Source organism: Mytilus edulis, chromosome 7 (assembly GCF_963676685.1).
Source record: "Mytilus edulis chromosome 7, xbMytEdul2.2, whole genome shotgun sequence".
In the NCBI taxonomy this organism is placed as follows: domain Eukaryota; kingdom Metazoa; phylum Mollusca; class Bivalvia; order Mytilida; family Mytilidae; genus Mytilus; species Mytilus edulis.
The window spans coordinates 57,089,285-57,112,541 of NC_092350.1; the positions used below are offsets into that span (position 1 = coordinate 57,089,285).

The following is a 23,257-nucleotide window of genomic DNA, read 5'->3' on the forward strand; positions in this document are numbered from 1 at the left end:
CTTGCAGATTGATAATGCTCAGTAATCCACTTCGATTGCTATGATAACAAATAAATTGAACAGCTACAATGTATGGTGCTGACTTGATATTAATAAATGTTTAGCTGAAATAGTACGATGTTATCTCATTGTGATATTGCGATAGGTCTATCATGCAATCTGTTGATTTAAAACACCATGATGTACAGTTGAAAGTACATGATGTTAGGTTAAGATAACACGATGCTACACAACAATATTGAAACGAAAGGCCCACCATACAATGTGTTGACTTAAAACAACACGATGCAGCGTTGAAAGTACATGATGTTAAGCTAAGATGACATGTTGGTTTATCAGTATAATGTCGCGATGGGCTTACCATACAATATGCTCACTCGAAACTACAAGACGTACAGTTGAAATTTTGTAATGTTACGCTATGATAGCATGATGTTATATCAATTTAATGTGACGATGGGCTTACCATCACTATGCTCACTCGAAACTACAAGACGTACAGTTGAAATTTTGTAATGTTAAGCTAAGATTGCATGCTATTAAATCAATATAATGTCACGCTAGGCTTATTACACGATATGCTCATTTAAAACTACACAACGTACAGTTGAAAGTATGTGATGATAAGCTATGATAGAATGTTGTTATGTCATTTGAATGTCACGATAGGCTTACCATACACTATGCTCATTTAAAACTACACAACGTACAGTTAAAAGTATGTGCTATTGAGCTATGATAGCACGATGTTATATCATAATAATACCACGATAGGCTTGCCATACGATATGCTCATTTAAAACTTCATGACGTACAGTTGAAAGTATGTGATGTTGAGCTATGATAGCACGATGTTATATCATAATAATACCACGATAGGCTTGCCATACAATATGCTCATTCAAAACTTCATGACGTACAGTTGAAAGTATGTGATGTTGAGCTATGATAGCACGATGTTATATCATAATAATGTCACGATAGGCTGGCCATACAATATGCCCATTCAAAACTACACGACGCACAGTTGAAAGTACGTGTTGTTGAGCTACGATAGCACGATGTTATATCATAATAATATCACGAAAGGCAAGCCATACAATATTACCATTCAAAACTACACGACGTACAGTTGAAAGTACGTGTTGTTGAGCTAAGATAGAACGATGTTATATCATTATGACGTCACGAGAGGATTATCATACAATGTGTTGACTTGAAACTACACGATGTAAATTTGAAGTAGTTTGGTCTTGACTTGAAACAGTAAAATGTTAAGTTATAAAAACAGAACGTTAAGTCAAAATAAAACAATGATAGGATGATATATACCTGTGCAGAATTGAAGTTATTTGGTGTTGTCTTCGAATAAAGTGCAAATGTTAGATCGTTTTGATGTTAAATTTAAAGACAATAATGATGCTTAAAACATTACAGAATTACATGTATGTGAATTGAAACTGCAATTCTATGGAAAAGAATGAGGAAAAAATCCGCAGGATTTTTCTTCTTCATTTGCAAGTTGATGAATATTGATAACATTTTACTCAAGAGGCAAAAGGATATTCAAAAAAAGTTTTTCCATGTTTTCTTAGTCGGATTTATTTTTTATGATTCAAACCCAGTTTTTTTTTACGAACAATATTTTAGAAAATATTTAATTATCTATGTTGAGTGTTGATATATGCAACATAGTGTTGTCGCTTTATACGACTTATGACTGTAAGGATCAAATTTCTACTCATATAAAATCACATCTATTAAAAGTTATCAGATAATTTGTATCTACCACTCCCCTTTTCCGCGAAATAAAACGTAGGACTTGGAGGATCAGATCTATATGAGAATGTGACCCCCGGGCCTTGATAGAGGTATCTGAAAATTTGAATGTTCTTTTCCCCGAAATAAAACAATAGAATCTGGACTTTATCAAAACCGATGCGAATACGATTTCCATAGAATGTCAGAGACGGTTTGTCGACTAGTTTGTTTAAAATTCGGCTGGTCAAGCAAAGTATGACTTGTAACAAAGCAGTTTTTTTTTCATATTCATATCACATGTTCTCGTCCTGATATGCATGTAATATTTGCCACTGTACGTAAAGCGCACTCTTTTCCCCTAAATAAAACCATAAAAGAATGATTAATCAAAACCGATGCTATTTGAATGTCCATAGATTGTCATAGACGGTTTGTCAACTAGTTTGTTAAAAATTCGGCTAAGCAAGCAAAATATGTCTTGTACAGAGCCAATTAAGATTTATTCATATTCGTATCACACTTACACACTCTCGTCCTTATATGCATGTTATATTTGTCACTGTACACAAAACACAAATACATTATTATCATTTTTTTTTGTGTGTAAATGAGCCACATCTACCTATACCTATTTTGAGCACGTTTATAGATTGAACACCCTGTAATTCATGTTTATTGGAGTTCCTCGAAAATTAAACACATTTCTTCTTTATTTGCAAAATCGCCAAGTGACGGGTGCCAACTACGAAACAGGATCTGCTAACCCTTCTGGAGAATCTGAGGTAGACCTTTTTTAGGGAGCTACCATTTGATTATTATAGGGGGGGCTAGGATGAAATTTGAAAAAAATAGGCAGGACAGGAGTTTTGAGTAAAAAAAAAAAGGCAGGATGAGACACTTGCAAAAAAAAAAAGTCAGGATGACAATTATTGTAAAAAAAGTCAGGATAAACTAAAAAAAAAAAAACAGGACCGGATAGAGTGAAAAATAAAAAGGCAGGACAGAGATTACAACTAAAAAAAAATGCAGGACAAAATTTTTCATCCTAGCCCCCCCCATAAAAATCAAATGGTAGCTCCCTTAGTGTTCCGTGTTGCTCAGTCTTTGGTTTTTTATGTCGCGCTTAATATACTGTTGTTTGGCTTTTGATCTTCTTTCTAAGGTTTATTTCGGCTGATGAGTTTTTGTCATAACATTGTCAGTTTGGTTAAGAGTTTTATTATTCCTTTTGTATCTTTCGACTTCTTTGTCCAATGATTTGTGTGTATTTCTATTCGTTTCTTTTCGATTCTCCCCTCCCCTGAACAGTATAATAGATAGATAATTGAAAACGGAAACCCTTTTCAGAAAAGGAGATATACAAGTCACTCGACGTGACTGTTTTTTTTTTTGACATTACATTGTCAGTCTGTTTTGTTTTTCAAATCAATCGGGAGGGAGAGAGAGAGAGAGAGAGAGAGAGAGAGAGAGAGAGAGAGAGAGAGAGAGAGAGAGAGAGAGAGAGAGAGAGAGAGAGAGAGAGAGAGAGAGAGAGAGAGAGAGAGAGAGAGAGAGAGAGAGAGAGAGAGAGAGAGAGAGAGAGATTAACTGTTGACATAAAATCTACAATCTAATCAAAGCAATACCAAAATAATTTTTGCAGTTTATCAAATTTTACAGATTTTTTGATTTTTTCTTTTCATTGAAAACACATATAAATAGAGAGAAGCTGTAAAGAACCAAGAAACTTACTATGTACAAGAACATGTGTGACGGAAATCATTTATTTGCTTCTTATTATAAGTTGTAGGGAGGCATTGTCCATTAATGGATTTACAAATAAAAAATAAATAATTCCCCGAGTGGATATATTGATAAACCTGGGCACTACATCTTATTTGGTGCTGGAATAATGGTTGAAACTGCTGTCAATGATGGGTTTTTTTTTAGAAAGTTGACGATTTAGACTGGAGGCTCTATGTCAAATTTCATTAGGTTTCATAGACTTCATGTAGGAGTGAAAAGTAAACAACAGAATCTAACATAATTTGTGTGTTTTTGGTTGGCCCCATACAGTAGGATACTTCCACCTATCGATTCATCCGTATAGATACATTCAAATTTTCTAGATTATTATTCAATTAAAAAATTTCATTATATTGTTTGGTGTTGGGTTTTTTTTTTAGGGGTGTTTTATTTGTGTGTTTGGGTTGGCCCCATACAGTAGGATACTTCCACCTATCGATTCATCCGTATAGATACATTCGAATTTTCTAGATTATTATTCAATTAAAAAAAATCTTTATATTGTTTGGTGTTGGGTTTTTTTTTTGGAGGGGTGTTTTACAGTTCTACTCTTTAGCGCATCATTTATCAGATCTGTTGGGTTTTATTTTTAGATTAAGTCCATATTATTTTCTTTTATTTTTGAGTAAGGGGGTTGTATTAACTAAAATTATCTGATAACTCTGACACAGATGTGGAGCTATAAGCTTAAACTTTGGTAGATCCTTTCCCACTGAGAGCATTTGAATTTTGTACGAGGAGATAACACAGATTAAGGCATAAGACTTTGTATTTCCTGTCAATTAAACATATTTTTTTCATCGTGTAAAATGAATTTATACGAGCGAAAAAATAAATAATCACATGAGTATTATTATAAAAAGCCGTTTAATCTTTACAAAAATTAAGAGTTAAAAAGCTCATTATGTATATTCTGTATGAATAAACGGGAATATGGGTTATGCGTAACTGAGACAGCAATTCAACGTCGATTTTTTTTTTATCAAAATGCATAGTGAGGGTGACACACTTAACAGAATTCATCAAAGAATTGTCATTAAATTCGAATTCTTAAAAATTGACGAAAAACATAAGTTATCGCCTTCGGCTCAGGGGATATAAACTCTAAGCCGGGAATGTCACAGTATATACCCTGTCTGAGACCTGAATAACACATATATTACGGATTACCCCTGACTTAATGTTATTTTCCAGTGCAAGTATTTGTTGACAACACATATATGTTGAAAAACCCAACCTGATATGTTCGGCATACGTTCAGGATTTTCTGATTTGCTGTGAACATAATTTTATAGTGTATGTAATAATTTATAATAACACTTTTAGCATTAAATTTAAGTATTAAAAAAGTGTAAATTGCGTGATTTTGTATTAAAAATGTATTTTTGACTAACGCACGTCATTATTTTCCCTCTGTGAGCCTCTGACAGACCCATAGCTTTTGACTACGTCACATAGTAACCAGTGTTATGATGACGTTTTTGAGGTTCCAATTGGGGATAAAAACGTCGTATATACCCCGGCAGTTTCCCGAATATATACTGACATCTCTGTGTTGTTATCCAATCACAAACCTCGACACATTTGTAATCCGTAATATATATATATATTAACACAAAACATAGATAAATATTTTCTTAAATATTGTTCATAAAAAAAAGTCTGGGTTTTAATCATAAAAAAAATTCCAAACTAAACATGTAAAAAATCCGGCAAAACTGTACTTAAGTGTGTCTATATAGCGATCAATATTTGTTTTGCTTTATGGATTTATGGAGAACTTTCTTTGTATATCCTTTTGCTTTTTGAGTTAAATTTCATTAATATTCATCTACTTTCAAATAAAGAAGAAAAAATCCTGGGGATTTGTCCCTCATTCTTTTCCATAGAATTGCAGTTTCAATTCACACAATTCTTTAATGTTTTAAGCATCATTATTGTCTTTCAATTTAACATAAAAACGATCTAACATTTGCACTATATTCGAAGACAACACCAAATAACTTCAATTCTGCACAGGTATATATCATCCTATCATTGTTTTATTTTGACTTAACGTTCTGTTTTTATAACTTAACATTTTACTGTTTCAAGTCAAGACCAAACTACTTCAAATTTACATCGTGTCGTTTCAAGTCAACACATTGTATGATAATCCTCTCGTGACGTCATAATGATATATCATCGTGCTATCTTAGCTCAGCAACACATACTTTCAACTGTACGTCGTGTAGTTTTGAATGCGCATATTGTATGGCCAGCCTATCGTGACATTATTATGATTTTACATCGTGCTATCATAGCTCAACATCACATACTTTCAACTAAACGTAATGAAGTTTTGAATGAGCATATTGTATGGCAAGCCTATCATGGTATTATTATGATATAACATCGTGCTATCATAGCTCAACATTACATTCTTTTAACTGTACGTTGTGTAGTTTTAAATGAGCATATATATATATATAGTGTATGGTAAGCCTATCGTGACATTCAAATGACATAACAACATTCTATCATAGCTTATCATCACATACTTTCAACTGTACGTTGTGTAGTTTTAAATGAGCATTGTGTATGGTAAGCCTATCGTGACATTCAAATGACATAACAACATTCTATCATAGATTATCATCACATACTTTCAGCTGAACGTTGTGTAGTTTTAAATGAGCATATCGTGAGGTAAGCCTAGCGTGACATTAAATTGATATAATAGCATGCAATCTTAGCTTAACATTGCAACATTTCAACTGTACGTCTTGTAGTTTCGAGTGAGCATATTGTATGGTAAGTCCATCGTCACATTAAATTGATATAACATCATGCTATCATAGCTTAACATTACAAAATTTCAACTGTACGTCTTGTAGTTTCGAGTGAGCATATTGTATGGTAAGCCCATCGTGACATTATACTGATAAACCATTATGATCATGTACTTTCAACGTTGCAACGTGTTGTTTTAAGTCAACACATTGTATGGTGGGCCTTTTGTTTCAATATAGTTGTGTAGCATCGTGTTATCTTAACCTAACATCATGTACTTTCAACTGTACATCATGGTGTTTTAAATCAACAGATTGCATGATAGACCTATCGCAATATCACAATAAGATAACATCGTACTATTTCAGCTAAACATTTATTAATAACAAGTCAGCACCATACATTGTAGCTGTTCAATTTATTTGTTATCATAGCAATCGAAGTGGATTACTGAGCATTATACATCTGCAAGCCAACATCATGCAACGTCAACTTCACATCATTTACTTTAAACTCAACGTAACGTTTGTTCGGCATATCATCACAACATCATGACTTATCATTATACTATCACGACTACAGCACTTGTCATTGCAAGTCAACATTGTGCAGATTCAACTTAGCATATTGTAATTCAGAGTTAGCATTTTGATGACTCAATTCAACATCACGCTGTCTTTACTTTACATTTTAAGATTCAGCATAGAGTTTTGTAAATCTCTAATATATGACAGCTGAGGCTTTCCATAGTATTATTTTTTTCACATTGTTCACTCTTACATCTGTCAAGCGAAGTTTATGTTTGAAAAGTTTTACCTCATGTTTTTCACCGGTAGATGATATTTCAGTGTGAACAAACGAAAATGCACACAACAAACACACATTTTGACCATCTTAAACACGTCGAGGTGTTAAAACACTTTCAGTTGCCATCATTACAGTTCATTTATAAATCGATGCGTGTTTTCACTGGGCGCAGCCATTTTCCAATATTTTTATTTATTTCCATTCGAGTATGCTTGGATTAGAACTATTAATTACAACCGGAAAAATCGAAAGGACTAAAAATGCCAAAGAGAGACGATTTCTGATTGGTTGGCTCGATAGGTCACCAGATTTGACCTGTCTATCGAGTTTCGTTAGATCCTTGATGCGCGACATATCAGAACAGGAGCAATTAAAGGATTTAATTTTAATTAGATTGTAAAAAACTCGAACTTGTAAAACATATTTGTATACACCGCAAGTATAGGGACACATTATACAATAGAATAAAGCACGCACAGTAGTGGGAAGTATGTTTTTCTGGATTTCGATTTTATAGTCAACGGCCATGGGGTCCGTGTAACACTTATCAATTCAAAGTTTTAAAAAGTTTTGAAATTTTAGATTTTTAGAATTTTGATCAAAGTTTTAAAATATCAAAATTTCAAATCGTGTTAAAGTTTTGAAATTTTGAAATTTTAACCAAATTATTAAAATATTAAAATTCTAAATATCGTTGATAAATTTGATAGTTTAGGAATTTAACCAAACTTTTAAAATACTTTTTCCTGAGGTAGAAAAGTCTTAGTATTTCAACAATTCAAAGTGATTGTTCAACACCACAAGTTTGTATATACTGGTTGTCATTTGATGTCCTCTTTTTAATAGTTCGTTTTTTTACCATGCATTAAGCTTTAACATTTCTTATTAGAAATACTAATAGTTCGTCTTGCCGTATTCTATATAGCGTTATACATAGTTACATTGTTGACAGTCAGTTGTAAGATCATCCCCGTCCTCCGATTGATAAATAATACATTTATCTTTTATCTATACAATAATAATGAGAGTTATGTCGATTGTATACCGTATAGCGGGTTATTTTCGCGGGGTGTACATTTTCGCTTATTTTCGCGGATAGAACAAAATCGCCAAAATAAATTCCGCCAATTTCAAAGTGTACATGCAAAGGTATTGATAAAAGTTTCGAAACCGCCAAAATATTAACCGCTAAAATATTTCGTATACCTTATTCAATGAAAATCGCGAAAATTTACACCCGCGAAAATAACCCGCTATACGGTATCTGATTGCATATATACCAGATTACATGCAGGGTATCCTAAATTTCAATATTTTGATAGATTTTTTTTCGATTAATTTGATTATCTATGATATAATGATGAATGATTTTTAAATCTCTAGCGGCACATTGAAAGCAGATGCACGACAAGGACAAGATAAGAGTACATGCATATTAGCCGTATTAAATACTAAACCTACTCATTTAAACTGAATGTAAACATGATATGTTGCAATGCAATGTCAAGATATCTGGACACATCATTCCGACTCTGAGCCGATAATTGTTTCTATCTACTTCTTTATTTGGCGTTCTTAAACAAATAAGCAAAAAAAAACGGATTTTAAAGTCTTTGGTTTTAACAAACGACCGCTCGCATTCGATGCGAACACGCTACCGTTGCAGCCCTTATTATGTTTAAGATTTCTCAAATACGCATATTGTGTTTTTCCTTACAGAGTCCAGTGAAACTCAATGTGCGTTAAACAAGAAAAGTAACAAGTTATATTTCTTTATTAATTGACTTATTGTTTTTAACTTGTCATACATATCAAGTAAAAAAAGTTCTTCAGCTTGTCGCCTGCAATTTGATTAAATGGCTCTGTAACAGTTGGCCCTTAAGTTGATCATTGTGAAGTTGACCCTGGTGAATCTAGTTCTGGTCAAACAGGCACTGGTACAGTTGGCCCTACAGTTTACCATTGTGAAGTTGGTCCTGTGGTAACTAGTTCTGAGACAAAACCCACTGGTGTTGGCCCTGCAGTTTGCCCTGCAGTTGGCCCTGGTGGAGTTGTCTCTGGTGAAGTTAGTTCTGGGTAATAACCCACTGGTGTTGGCCCTGCAGTTGGCCATGATGGTGTTCGGGCTGATGTAACTAGTGCTGAGACAAAACCCACTGTAAAATACAGGTACATAAATATTACAATAACTTTAAGGTAACAAAATAGTACTGAATATTAAAAGTAGATTTCAAGTACTGCAGATTTTTGGTACAGAAATAGTACCTATGCAAAAGGAGCTGTGTTTCAACCAACGCGGACAGTTCGATACTGTTCACACAATTCGCTTGCGTTCAACTATGATCCTCTGATTTATTCAATTAATGTTCAGAATGTATTTTTTTTAATTTTCACTTGTACACATCAACGACATACTGAACTCTTTTAAAAGGTACCGAAAATAAAGAATTGAATGCAAGATAATTGCCCGAACAGTACTGACTTGATATAATGTTGAATCGGTGTTTTTCATTTCGAATTCTTCTCAATCCACGAAAATTGGTATCCACGAAAACAAATGAATCCACAGTATTCGTTCTTCCTAGGTATTGCTCACTGAAAAGTCACGTAATGCAAGTAATAACAAGTACAATGAATTCTACATTTTGTAACATTTTTTTGGCAGCCTGATTAAGATATGCTAACATTTAAAGACAGCAGTCATTTATTTGTGATTATTACTTTTTTAGAAAATAAAACTGCTTAAATTTTAAAAGAAATCTTGTCATATTTATATGTCTTCGTCGAAGCATGTGATGGATATCTCAATCCTAAAATGGAATAAACGCGTGTCGAAGGTTTTACTAAAACCTACGGGTCGAGAAAAAAAACGTGTATATGTCCATGCAATTTATGCATTATATAATACTCATACCGAAATATATAAAGAAACGTAATGTGGTCCATGTAATACTGATGTAAAATCACCATAAGTAATACAAATGTAACCGAAATAAGAATCAACAAAAAAAGGTAAATATTGAAGATATTTAGCAGGGTTATGATGTTTTCTTACCTTCAACGAACAGTAATACTAGGCATACACATAAACAAACATAAATCTTCATTCTTCTCTTATTCTCTGGTACTGACTACAAACATATATTTTTTTTTTTATATATCTGTATTGTTATTAAGCTTTTTTTTTTTAGATTAACGACGTCTTGTGTAGACAATTGCAAACCTTAATTAAAGTCATAAGAAACCTCAAATCAAAAAAAATAATGCATATGTTTTTTATAACTCAATGGATAGTTTTCATTATAAAACTTATGTACATATACTTTTTTCTGAAGAAAATTCTTTAATTTATTCATATTTAGAAGAAGTTTACTTTACTTTAATTGCTTGCTTCCAGCAACCAATTCCCCCGACATATTTTCCGTATGCAAAGTGACCTCAGTGTGACCCATCTAGTAAAAATCCGGTGATTACAATACGCATGGATGTCCTTAAAATAAACTATTATCTGAATTTACATGTTAAACACGTGCTCTCTTTCCATGCTTTTTTGTTTATTTTTTGTCGATTGTTGACTAACAGGTGACCATCGTTAAACTTCGGCTTCAAAACACGAACTTTAATTACCTGCCATATTTTCACAACAACACTGACCGATTGAAAAAAAATTGACGATTATACGAAATTTACAAGAAAAAAATGATAAATTCGTGCACAGAAGACTACGTTTATGATGTTTGTATGCATTGGTGCAAGAATTGGAAGAACATAATTTTTCACCGGTCACTCGTTTCTTATGACTTTAACATAAATGTGTTTTTAATCAGCACATGGTGTTCGATTTGGTGTTGACATAACATGTCTATTATTAAGAGTTGAGCTGTTTCACACAGTCATAAATTCTATTATACAATACCATTTTTTGGTTTTGAATAAAGGCAACAGTAGTATACCGCTGTTCAAAACTCATAAATCCATGGACAAAAAACAAAATCGGGGTAACAAACTAAAACCGAGGGAAACGCATTAAATATAAGAAGAGAACAATTAAAACAGTTTTGCGCTAAATTTGAAATATTGTCAGAAAATTAAATATAGTTGTTAAAGAAATGCTCTGTTCTGTTAACCAAGACTGATTCGACTTTTTGTCTATATCTAGACTCAACTTCCAGAATCCCCGAACAATCTTAAACAATGATCAAAACCAAAACCGCAAAACTAGTTATAAACATCTCTAACATAAAGAAATGTAAACCAATCAAAACAAACCAAACAACATCGTGTACAACAACAATAACACAAACAACATAAGAACACAACACGAAAAACAGCAAAAAAAACACTGAATTCATGTCCCCAAGCTCAGGACCAGTACATACACAATCTAGGGGGTGTAAATATGTTGAGAGATGACAAACCCTCTTCTAACCTGAATACATTGAAGAAGGACACAAAAACAAGACAATACACGAGGAACGGTCCGTGTATATCTGCGTCCATTCGTTTTTCGTTTTGAAATATCAAAAACAAAAAAACAAAACACGAAAGTGTTTTCATTTTTCGTTTTTGATTTCTTAAATACCAAAATGAAAAACAAAAGTGTTTTCGTTTTTCGTTTTTGATTTCACAAAATAAAAAACGAAAAACAAAAGTAATTTCATTTTTCATTTTTGATTTCACAAAAACAAAAAAACGAAAAATGAAAGTGTATTCAATTTATCTATCCCACACTGTTTAATTGTCATTCAAAATATGACAATGTTTTCATTTGTCAGCTTCAGAATAGAGAATGAAATTATAACAATGTTGTCGATTTTGTTACATACTCAAACAAAAAGGGTTAACATAGAGTTTTGAATATAATTTTAATTATTTCTCGGTTTATAATGTAAAATGTTTCCTTAATTGTTGTACAGTCATTGATAGTAAATATTGCCAATTTGTAAACACCCCGGTGTTCTTTCAACATAATGTAGACAAAATAGACCGCATGACTTCTGAATTGAACTACGCTTTGAATTAATCAAAGACTTTCAAATTACCTTGTTTATATCTTTGATAAAGAATAAATTATTATAATTAAATATTAAACGAATCACATATTTAAATTGTACAATAAAATATTAATTAAAGATGGAATAAGTAAATAAATTGATGACAATATCACACTAACAAGGGAGGTATAACTGCTGTAAAAACTGACACGAAAACTAGCGAAAAGTAATCAGTGTTTTACTCATGCAATTCATGGTTCTCTTTTTCTTTTGTTTACTCTGTATGCATGTGCACGTTTTTAATTTTTTTTAAATACACCGCGCGGGTATCATTTGTAACCGTAAGTTCAAACAGAATTAAGGAATGAAAAGAGGGCATGCAATGCAAAACCGCATTTTTTATATCATGTGTGTGTGTTGGGTTTTTTTTACCGGGGGGGGGGGGGGGAAGGGGGGGGGGGGGTAATTTAAATTTTCAATTTAGTCTTATTTTAAAGATGTAGGGCATACCCTAATATTTTTTCGATAAAAGGAACAAAATTGACAAGTTTTAAGACCTTCCGAGAGGTTGATTTCTTTCATAAAAAAGGGGGGTGGACATGGACCTCCATTTTGTTGAAAAAATAAGTTGATTGTTTATGGAATCACTGTTACGGCAATCAGAAGTCCCCACTGCTACACCCCATGAAATTCGAGAATTTTATATAAGATCATATAAGGTATTTATGATACCTTACTCGTATCAAATTATTTTTTTTATATTTCCTTATGTATTCAACGAGATATATTGCGATTTCGAAAATATTTCTAAGTACGTTAAGATGTTGAGGATATACTTATTGTAATAATTTGTTTTAGTAAAGATTGTAGGACTTTTGAAAAAAAGCCCTAGTTTGTATATGGATTCCTGGGAAAAAATTCTACCTTTCCCCCTTTTTTTGTTGTTGTAAAAACCATTAGCAAATGTAAGAAAGAGGTCTGGAGAGGAAGATGTCAGCGCATAATAAGCTGAAATATTAGTAAACATTTTATTGAAAAAAGTGTTTTGTAAAATGATTTGTTTTTAAAATGATTTGCTTACAATGCTACCTTAGTCTTGTGCTACGTATACTCCATTGGTCATGTTTTGTTAGATTTTAAAACATATTGTACTGTATCCAGAAAATATTACACCCATTACAAGATGATTAAAGATTAAGTATAGGAAAGTCTTGGATAACCGAAATATTTGTCGTCCATCAACCCTAAAAAGCGTTGTCTTACATGCGCCAATCGTTCATCATGACAATGTATACTATGGTTATACGTTCTATTGAACTGTTTATACATACCAATATCAATTTAGCCCCAGCTCTTTACAAAAAAAAAAGCATGCAATGATCAATAAATTTAAATAATCATAACAAACTTTTACACGGATGAGTACATGTGATGAACTAGTATATATCATACGGTAATTAGAGAAAGGTTCCGATTTAAGTATGAAGAGTTAAGTAAGTTTATGCATACCGCTTAAGAATTTTACTTACTAGTAACTAGAGAAATTCTTAGTGAAATCAAAGTTTATGGAATACTTAAGTTAAGATGTTTTATGCATACGGCCCCTGCAGGTACCACTCTACCCCATCACTACATAACAATTAAAAAAAAACAAATTTCTACGGCAATACTTTTGTCGAAAAATGTGTAAAGGGAAGCTGGGTAGCTGATGTACGCTGGAGAAAAAAATCAAGGTTGCTGTTTGGCTTTTATTTATTTTTTAAATAGGTCCAAAATTGGGGTCGAACACCCAATCCCACCCTTACCAAAAATGTAATAAATATTGTCCCCACTAGGTGCAAAGTGAAGCTGGGTATATGAGGTCTACAAGAAAAATCCTGGGTGTTGTTCTTCTTAGTTTTTTTAATATTTTTAATTACACTAGGTGAGAACGTAAGCTAGAGATCAAGGTCCTACTTGATCAAAAATGCAAGTTAATTCATAGCACAGATTACTAGTAATCGTTTTTAAGCTAATACACAATTTCTTGACCACCATACTTTGAATACAAAAAATAAACCTTTTGTCCAATCATATTCAAGCGAAATCCACTAGTTCAGAGGTAGAATGGTTTGTAAAAACAGTTTTGTGTGGCAAAAAAAGGTTAAAAGTTTCTTTAAATTAACGCAGAATTATTATTCCTTTTCATGAGAACTATTTGACAGGATGCCGATAACAAGGAAAGCTATTTCGCACAATAGTGCAATTTAAAAAAATCATAATCATTTACGATCCTATAAACACTCAAACGTGTTGACTATTTGAAATGTAAAGCGGGCAGTAGGCTGTGTAGTAAATCGAAAACGATTGAGTTTGCCTGTATATAGCTAATGAACCAGAAATGAAATATTAAAATTCATTGAATAGCGTCTTTGACTGATTAATTATATATTAAAAGCTGATGATATATTGGTTAAATATTAATAAATAACATTTGAAGTACGTTTTCAGTCTTTTGCAACATTTATAAATATTTGAAAACTGGCTGCTACCGACTGGCTGATTGAGCCTGGTCTCACAAACTCCACATTTTCATTACAGCCGATTACATTGAGTGTATAGACAAGGGTTATCTCTTTGGTTTGCTTGCTTGTTAGCTGAACCGTGAAGTCATTATTAGGTAAGGTATACTATCCTCCTGTAGAAGGAGCCTAGTCCTACAGACAGATTGATTGGTTATCTGTCAAACTAGTCTTCTCTTAAAGGAGGGTAGTTTACCTAACCTAATGAAACAAGCAAGATAACCAAGGCAGCTACATTTGCCTACACATTCAATGCAATCGGCTGTAATTTCTTTACATTATAGGTTGCAACCCCTTGCCAAATTATTGGGTTCCAACAACGTTTGGAAATTTAAGTCAATGCGCTTTCCCATAGGGTTTTATGCAGAACAAAAACCGGAAATCTATCATGGAAGCTTGCAAATCAATATCAAAATCGAAATCTAACTGAACAATGAAGTTACTCACATTAAAAAAGGTTGAGACATTGAAGGCAAAGTAAGTTTTCATATTGTATATTCTTGAGTGTCTTATTATAATCAGACGGTCATTACAAAGAAATTTAATATCAAGACAAAAATTAATGGAGAGTTTCATTGATGAAATTAACACTACAATACACATAAAGGATTTTCAAATAATCATGACTTTTGCTTGAAGTAAAATGATCAATCAATCAATCAATCAATCAATCAATCAATTGGTCAATCAATAAAATTGAGAATGGAAATAAAACACGTGTAAAAGAGGCGAAAGCCTAACCAAAGTGCACAGCCGAAGGCCACCAATGGGTCTTTAACACAACGAGAAAAATCCCTCAACCAGAGGCGGGCTTCAGCTTGTCTCTAACACATTATATACTAGTTATGTGAAAATGGACGTTACACTTAACTAAGTTAAAAAAAACAACACAAAAAACTAACAAGGACCGGAGTCTCTTGACTTGGGACAGGCGCAAAAATACGGCGGGGTTAAACGGGCTTGTGTGAGATCTCACCCCTCCCACTATACAACTATAGCTAGCTAATGTAGAATAAACAAGCACACACCAATATGCACAAACAAACTTAGTTTTAGATAAATCCGAATCCGATGTCAGTAGCTCTTTTCACAAAAAATCTTAAGTGTAAAATTTATCGTATGTCTTAAATATTCCTTAACAATTCAACTAAATATGTTTATCGTAAGATTGTTTTTACACTTCAGATTGTTTGTGAAAAGGGCTACAGTGGAGGATTGAGCGCTCACAAACATGTTTAACCCCGCCATATATGGCATGTGCCTGATCCAATCCAGGAACATGTACATGTAGTTCAGTTGTTGTCGTTTGTTGATGTCTTTCATATTTGTTTTTCGTAATTTATGTTGTTTTAAAATAGGTCGTGATTTTTCTGTTTCATATTTTTCATTTCATGGACTATTTTTTAGCCGACAAAAGCGTATGGTTTTTTTTCTCGTTGTTGAAGGTTATATGGTTGCCTATATAAAATTGCTTACATCCACAACATTTGAACTTTGTGGGATAGTTAACTCATTTGCAATAGTACCATATCTCCTTATTAAAAAAATGAGGTGAGGGGGGGGGGGGGGGGTGGGCGCTATTTCTTTGGAAAGTGTCAATGTTTTTCTCCCAAGTCACCCAGTTTGAATAGAATATTTTGACATTTTGCTGTGCTCTTGTATTTGTGTTAAGAGCAAACCAGAGCTCACGGCATGGTGGTGGGTAGTTGATGACTAATTATAATCTCTGGATGTCTTTTTGAGTATGACATACGGTGATTTGGTGATGTCTTCATGCCATACATTGTCCCATTACTTTATTAAGACAGCCTATCAGACAACATGGTCTATCAACGTAGCTCTCCTAGCCTTTTGTATAGTAAGACGAGGAACAAGATATAAACTGACTTAGCTTGGTATATACATGTATATTTAATTTAATATACTCATATAGATATAAAAAAAGAAGATGTGGTACGATTGTCAATGAGAACAAAATAACACAGAAATTAACAACTGTAAGTCACCGTACGGCCTTCAACTATGAACAAAGCACACAACGCATAGTCAGCTATAAAAGGCCCCGAAATGACAATGCAAAACAATTCAAACAAAAAAAACTAACGGCCTTATTTATGTACAAAAATTAAATGAAAAACAAAACTGTGACACATAAACAAACGACAACCACTACAGGCTCTTGACTTCGGACAGGCACATATATAAATAAATATGTAAGCGGGATCCGAAATTCAAGTCAAATTGATATTTTAAAACAACATAAAAATTAAAAAAATTAAAAACAAATTAATAAATGTTGAAAATATTTTTGTGTTTGTGATTGAAGTTTTAGAAATATTCGAAAGTAGCTCTAGCGTCTTTGTTCTGCAGCTACGTTAACGGAACACCAATCAAGTAATCGATCTTTATGACTATGGATTCAGTATTCCATGGTATAAAATATCATGTTCTGCTAGTCGTACACTCAATAAGACTTAAGTTGGAATAGATCTACGAAGACTTAAGAACGATAAAATTGAGAATGTGTTGCTTGGCAATTGTGCATGCCCACGGCACAGAAGTCCAGATATTGTTCGTAAGATGTTTTGAGAAGTTACGATTCTACCGGACATGAAAAATTAAACTGTTACAATATATTACAGAACACAAAACTGGCTATCTTTGCTGTAAATACAAGTTAAAAAGCTGACATGGGTTACATAAAAGCTAAAAATCTCAATCCTGCGGCATCAATTATTTTTTTAAAAACATATGGCCTTTAAAATTGGAGGGCTTAACTAGCATGGAGCCGTATCCAGGTCCTAAATAGAAAACAAAGAGATGCGGAGTAAGTGTACACGGACAAAATCACACAAAATTTACAGAAAAATACAAATAAATAATGAACAGGGCTTTAATTCCTGTTCTTCATCTTGAATGTAGCTGGAGGATCTTCAACGAGGAACCGAACCATTGATATTAATTATACAAATTAACATAGGTTAGTGCATCAGACTACACAAACAAAAGTTTCTGGTTCGATCCCTGCTCCGGGGAGAACATTTCCTTTCCACTATTAATAAATATGTTTAAACTAGCAATAGCCACACACTTGACTATGTGGATTACATTTTTTTTTCTTCATCCTACATATGTCTTGATATTGTTCCTACATGTAAAAATTAAAAGTCTCACACTGTATCTATATATTTTGCTACGAGACCAGAACATAATAAAATAAGTAAGACAAAAATAATATTGATCTGACAACCGCTGTTCATGTCTACTTTAAGGTCGACCGGGCTAGTTTTCGTGTCAGTTTTAAAAGTAGTTAACTCCCTTGTTAGTGTGATGGTGTCGTCAATCTATTTATTCGTACCACTTTTATATAATATTGAATTGTACAATTTAAATTTATGATTCGTTTAATATTTAAATATAATAATTTATTCTTTATCAAAGATATAAACAAGGTAATTTGAAAGTCTTTGATTACTTTATCACCGTAGTTCAATTCAGAAGTCATGCGGTCTACTGTGTCTACATTATGTTGAATGAACACCGGGGTACATTAGCAACATTTACTATCAATGACTGTACAACAATTAAGGAAATATTTTACATTATAAACCGAGAAATAATTAAAATTATATACAAAACTCTATGTTAACCCTTTTTGTTAAAGTATGTAACAAAATCGACAACGTTGTTAAAGTGTCATTCCCTATTCTAAAGCACCTTTAAATGAATGACAAATGACAACATTGGTATCTTTTGAATGACAAAAAAAAAACAGTGTGGGAATAATAAATTGAATACACTTTCATTTTTCGGTTTTCGTTTTTTGTTTTTGTGAAATCAAAAAGGAAAAATAAAAACACTTTCATTTTTCGATTTTAGTTTTTGAGAAATCCAAAAAGGAAAAAAGGAAAATACTTTTGTGTTTTGTTTTTTGTTATATGAAATCAAAAACGAAAAAAGAAAACAATTTGTTTTTCATTTTGGTTTTCAAGAAACCAAAAACGAAAAATGAAGACACTTTCGTTTTTCATTTTGGTTTTTAAGAAATCAAAAACAAAAAATGAAAACACTATCGGTTTTTGCATGCGCGTAGCTACGTTTACGTCAAAACGCCCGGGCGTACACTTGGATTTTGAAAATAAAACAAATAATCGACATAGAATAAGAAAAACTGGTCAAAAGCAAATCAGCCTTGTGCTTCTTTTTTCAATGGATTGTAATTTTGAATAAAAATGGACTAAATTTACTCAAATATATCATTTAATATATTCAATCGAATCTTTTTTTGATAAAAATGCAAATGTACTTACATATTACATATACAATAGTTTCTGTCTACTAGTCTTTAAAACTTTGTTGTTTGCAGCTTTTATTTGTGATAGTGACGCTTATGATTTATTACTTATTGTTAAGTTAAGTAAGTTGGATTTATCCGGTTTTGCCGTTGTACAGCCAGACACTGATAATTACAATTTACGTGTCTTTTTTGACAAATGTCTTTATTATGTACGGATTTTTTTTACTATTTATATTCTATGAAGATACAAATGGGTACATTTAAATCGTATTGTCATAATTTTAAAAGACAAATTACTCAAACCATATTGAACGTTTTTTTTTCAAATGGAATGCATTTTTTTCGAGAAAGAAAACCCCATACATTTCAGCATACATGCATTTTAGGGTTTCTGTGTCAAAGAACAATATTGACAGGGAAAATCATGACCTTCAATAAGAAAAGTTCGTGTTGAATATAACGTGTGATGTTTAGCGTTAAAATGATCGAAAAACGACATGTATTTGTGACGCTAAGATATAGGTTTATACTTCTTAACCATTTTAAAAAACAAAAATATGTCGCAATGTTATCAATGTTGTATACGTCACTTAAATAAAGCTCAACACAGAGTGTGTTCTGCAATCATTTAAGTCCGAATTGATGTATTGATTAGGCGATTATAACGTTATTTTGTGATTATTATTCTTCTGATAGTGTCATGTAAAGACTACGGCTTTACCAGGGCATCGAATAAATGAGATTAATTGACAATTAACATATGTGTATACAGTTCTCGTGAACAGTAATTGTATGCAAAAGTTTTGTTTTCTTCCTGACTAATAATTTCGATTTGCGTCTCTTCATCCCTTTTGCAGTTCAAATAGAACTCAAAATAGTTTTATTTTTTTTACAATTGTGAAACAATATTTCTATACGTCTAATTGTTAACCTATAGGGGGGAAAAAACAAAGAAACGTCGAATTTATAATTCGAAAACAAATTGACAACAACATGACAAAAACGAAAAAAAACAAAAAAAAACAGAAACAACACACAGGAGTTATGCAATACAGTCGACTGAATACCTGTCCAAACATAACATACAAAAAACACGTGTGTAAACAAACCTTATATAAATAAAAACGAACTGCTGAAAACATTGAACAATATGGAAAAAATATCTAACAAATGTACAATTAATTTGTCATATGTAACTTCGAAAATTACCTTTAAAGATATTGAACTTCAAACTGTTGTCAATACATACATAATTGGATGTTTATTTTTAATACTTTTAAGCGTATTTGACGTAAGTTATATGATTATCTATTCTAGGCAAAACATTTTTTTTAAATAATTCTACGCGTTATGAACAGTTATTTTTTTTATTATGGATATATCAGTGATGTTTTATGTCAACACAACGGTGATGACTAGTACGTGTGACAGCAGGGAAAACCCTCCAGCAGTGACATTGACCCAGTAATACTAAATTACAAATCCAGATTGATCCAGACATGACCGGCATAAAAAGGGAGAACACTAAGCAGTTATTCTACTAATTGGATATTGTTTACTGTAAACATATAGAAGGTGTTTCATCTGCGATAAGATAACTTGTGATTCAAAGTTATATAAATATAATGCTGTCATATTCAAAAAGTTGCACTTGCATGAGAGAGAAAAAAACAAAAACAAAACATCCATATGTTGTCACATTTGCCAAGCCTTTTTAAAAACGTTAAAATTAAAGTTATTTTTGACGGCAAGCATATTTCTGTGATCAATACATTTTCAGTAAATATGATGCTTAGCTAAACAAAAGATGTAGAAATTTTCGCCTCCTGTGTCTTATTTAGACGGAAATATCCAAAGATTTATTACTATGAAGAAAGAAACCATAATATGGTCCATTTAATAATGAGACAAAATAACCGCAATCATAACAGTTTATGTGTGTAAAAAACTAAATATTGAAAATTATCATATCGTGTATTAAACGTATAATAACAGCAAAATAAAAACTAAAACAATTAACATATTCAATCTTCGTTTGTTTATTGTACAGACTACAAAGAATTCGTACGACAAGGCGATTATGTGGACTACACACCAATTAATCATTTTGTTGATTATTTATACATGTTATAAAAGAGAGATAAATCGTATATCGATTTAAATATCATGTTTTGTTACAGTTGGCTGGGAAAAACTGTTCATAAATAATAATTCAAGATTGATATGTGATTTCACATTTATTTAAATGCATTCAAGTGATTTAAAGCTATTTGCATTTGTTCCCCGGTATACACAATATGTCAAAAATAATAAACATTAAATATGAATATATTTATAAAAAAAGATAATAGTTAAAGACTATGATAACAAAATCTACATATTAGACATAAAATTATTAGCAAAAAGTGAAAAGAAGAAAAGAGGTGGTAGCTATCACATGAAAAATTTCAATCGTGTAAGTCAAAGAAAAAATGGAAACCCATGGCCAAAAAAAACAACGGCGAAAGGTAAATGAAAAAACAGCGGTCTACAAACAAGGTGTAATGGTTACACTAAACCGATGTGATAGTTGGGATATGAAAGAAGTGAAGGAATGTTATAGTCAACACGTATGTTTTATTGATATAACATGTGATTACAGGATTAAAATTTAGTAATTTGCACCAGACGCCCGTTTCGGCTATTAAAGTCTCACCAGTGACGCTAGTATAGAAAAAAAAGTTGAAAATGCCAATTAAGCTAACGGTCGAGAATGGTTGACTAATGTCATTTGCATAACAAATATCATGTTCCTTCCATTCAACTCAGACATCACTAGGTTAATATAATTGCGAAAAAAGAAATGTCAATCTAGTCTGATCTGCGGTCAGTTTCACAAAGCTGTCTTAGGACTTATAATCTACATGGCTTAGGGTTGTCTTGAGACATATCTAAGTCCTAAGTAAATTTCACAAAGTGGTCCTCAATTAGGACATCTCTTACCGTTGGTCATACAGTTAGGACTACACGAGCGGTGTCTTATGATGGTCTTAGGATAGTCATAAGTTTATTTATATAAATAACACTCATTTCATATATCAATTTTGCAAGTTAGGCTAATGTTCTACTCTCCTTTTCCCGCTCATAACTAAATCTTTACGAATAATCTATGTATTGATATCAAGAACGTTCGATTTTATTTCTTTAACTTTATTATAACCGATACAGTGACAAATTAAATTCAACCCACTAGTACAAAAATAAAATGTCATCATGTACATGTATCTGGGTGCATTATTAATAGACTAAGGATTTTCGTATCCCTGCATGCATATAACCTTAACCGTGCATCTTTTTTGGAGCTTTAGTGTCCTCAATATTCTTCAACTTTGTTCTGGCCAGACCTTGACCCGACTAAAATTGGCAATTATACCACATCTTCTTTTTTTTATATAAAAAATCATGCAGAAAAACTATCCGGCAACGTATTGTATTGTATCTAATAATTATCTGTGTATCTATTAAATCATGCGTTTAAACTGTATAGTAATGATAACCCCGTATATTGATTTCTTATAAAAAAAAAACCCGTCTCTTCGAAAACTTTATCATGTAAAATTTCTTTATAATTATTCCTTATGGAACAGATATTTCATAATAATTATTCAGTGAAGAATAAAAATAATATACCGCTTAAATGTTCTTCTTCGTTACATTTTGGAACACTGACATAAGGCGAGGGTTTAGCAGAAAGGATATGAAACATCGAAGGAAAGTCGCGAAAAAAAGAAGTAATGAGAGAGAAAAAAAAAATTCGCCAACCCTTAGAATTTTAAATTTTAAAGTAACTTGATATTATTTTTTGTCAAACTCAAGAGTGACGGACATTTAATTAAAGGTGTGTTTATCCGTGGTCCGAGATTTTGGACGGGTTGCCCTTAATGAAGAACCGACTCTTAAACATTCCTGCAAAATTTCAAAACATTTCGCATTGTAATTTCTGAGGACTGTAATGGTCTTTCCCGTTTGATCTGCCTTTTAAATATTCCAAACAATACACGCTGTCATACACACTCTTGTGCATGTCTCACTGGCGGATCTAGAAATTTTCATAAGTGGGACCCACTGACTGCCTAAGAGGGGGCCCTCTCCAGTCACGCTTCAGTGTTCCCTATATAAGCAACCAATTTTTTTCCCAAAAAAGGGGGGCCTAAATCAGCCTTTGTGTATTTTCTTTGTTTACTTATTTAAGCATAACCAAATCTTTACAAAAACAAAACAAACAAAGATTGAACATTAAT

General features: G+C 32.4%; 1 long non-coding RNA gene across 1 annotated transcript; it reads right to left on the reverse strand.

Annotated features, from left to right (window-relative positions):
* Window positions 1–8,884: 8,884 nt before the first annotated feature.
* LOC139481849 (uncharacterized) lies at window positions 8,885–19,121 on the reverse strand. Its single transcript, XR_011654713.1, has 3 exons — window positions 18,991–19,121; window positions 10,181–10,256; window positions 8,885–9,281 (listed from the first exon to the last, which is right to left on the reverse strand). It is a non-coding gene; the product is annotated as an uncharacterized lncRNA (long non-coding RNA).
* Window positions 19,122–23,257: the final 4,136 nt, after the last annotated feature.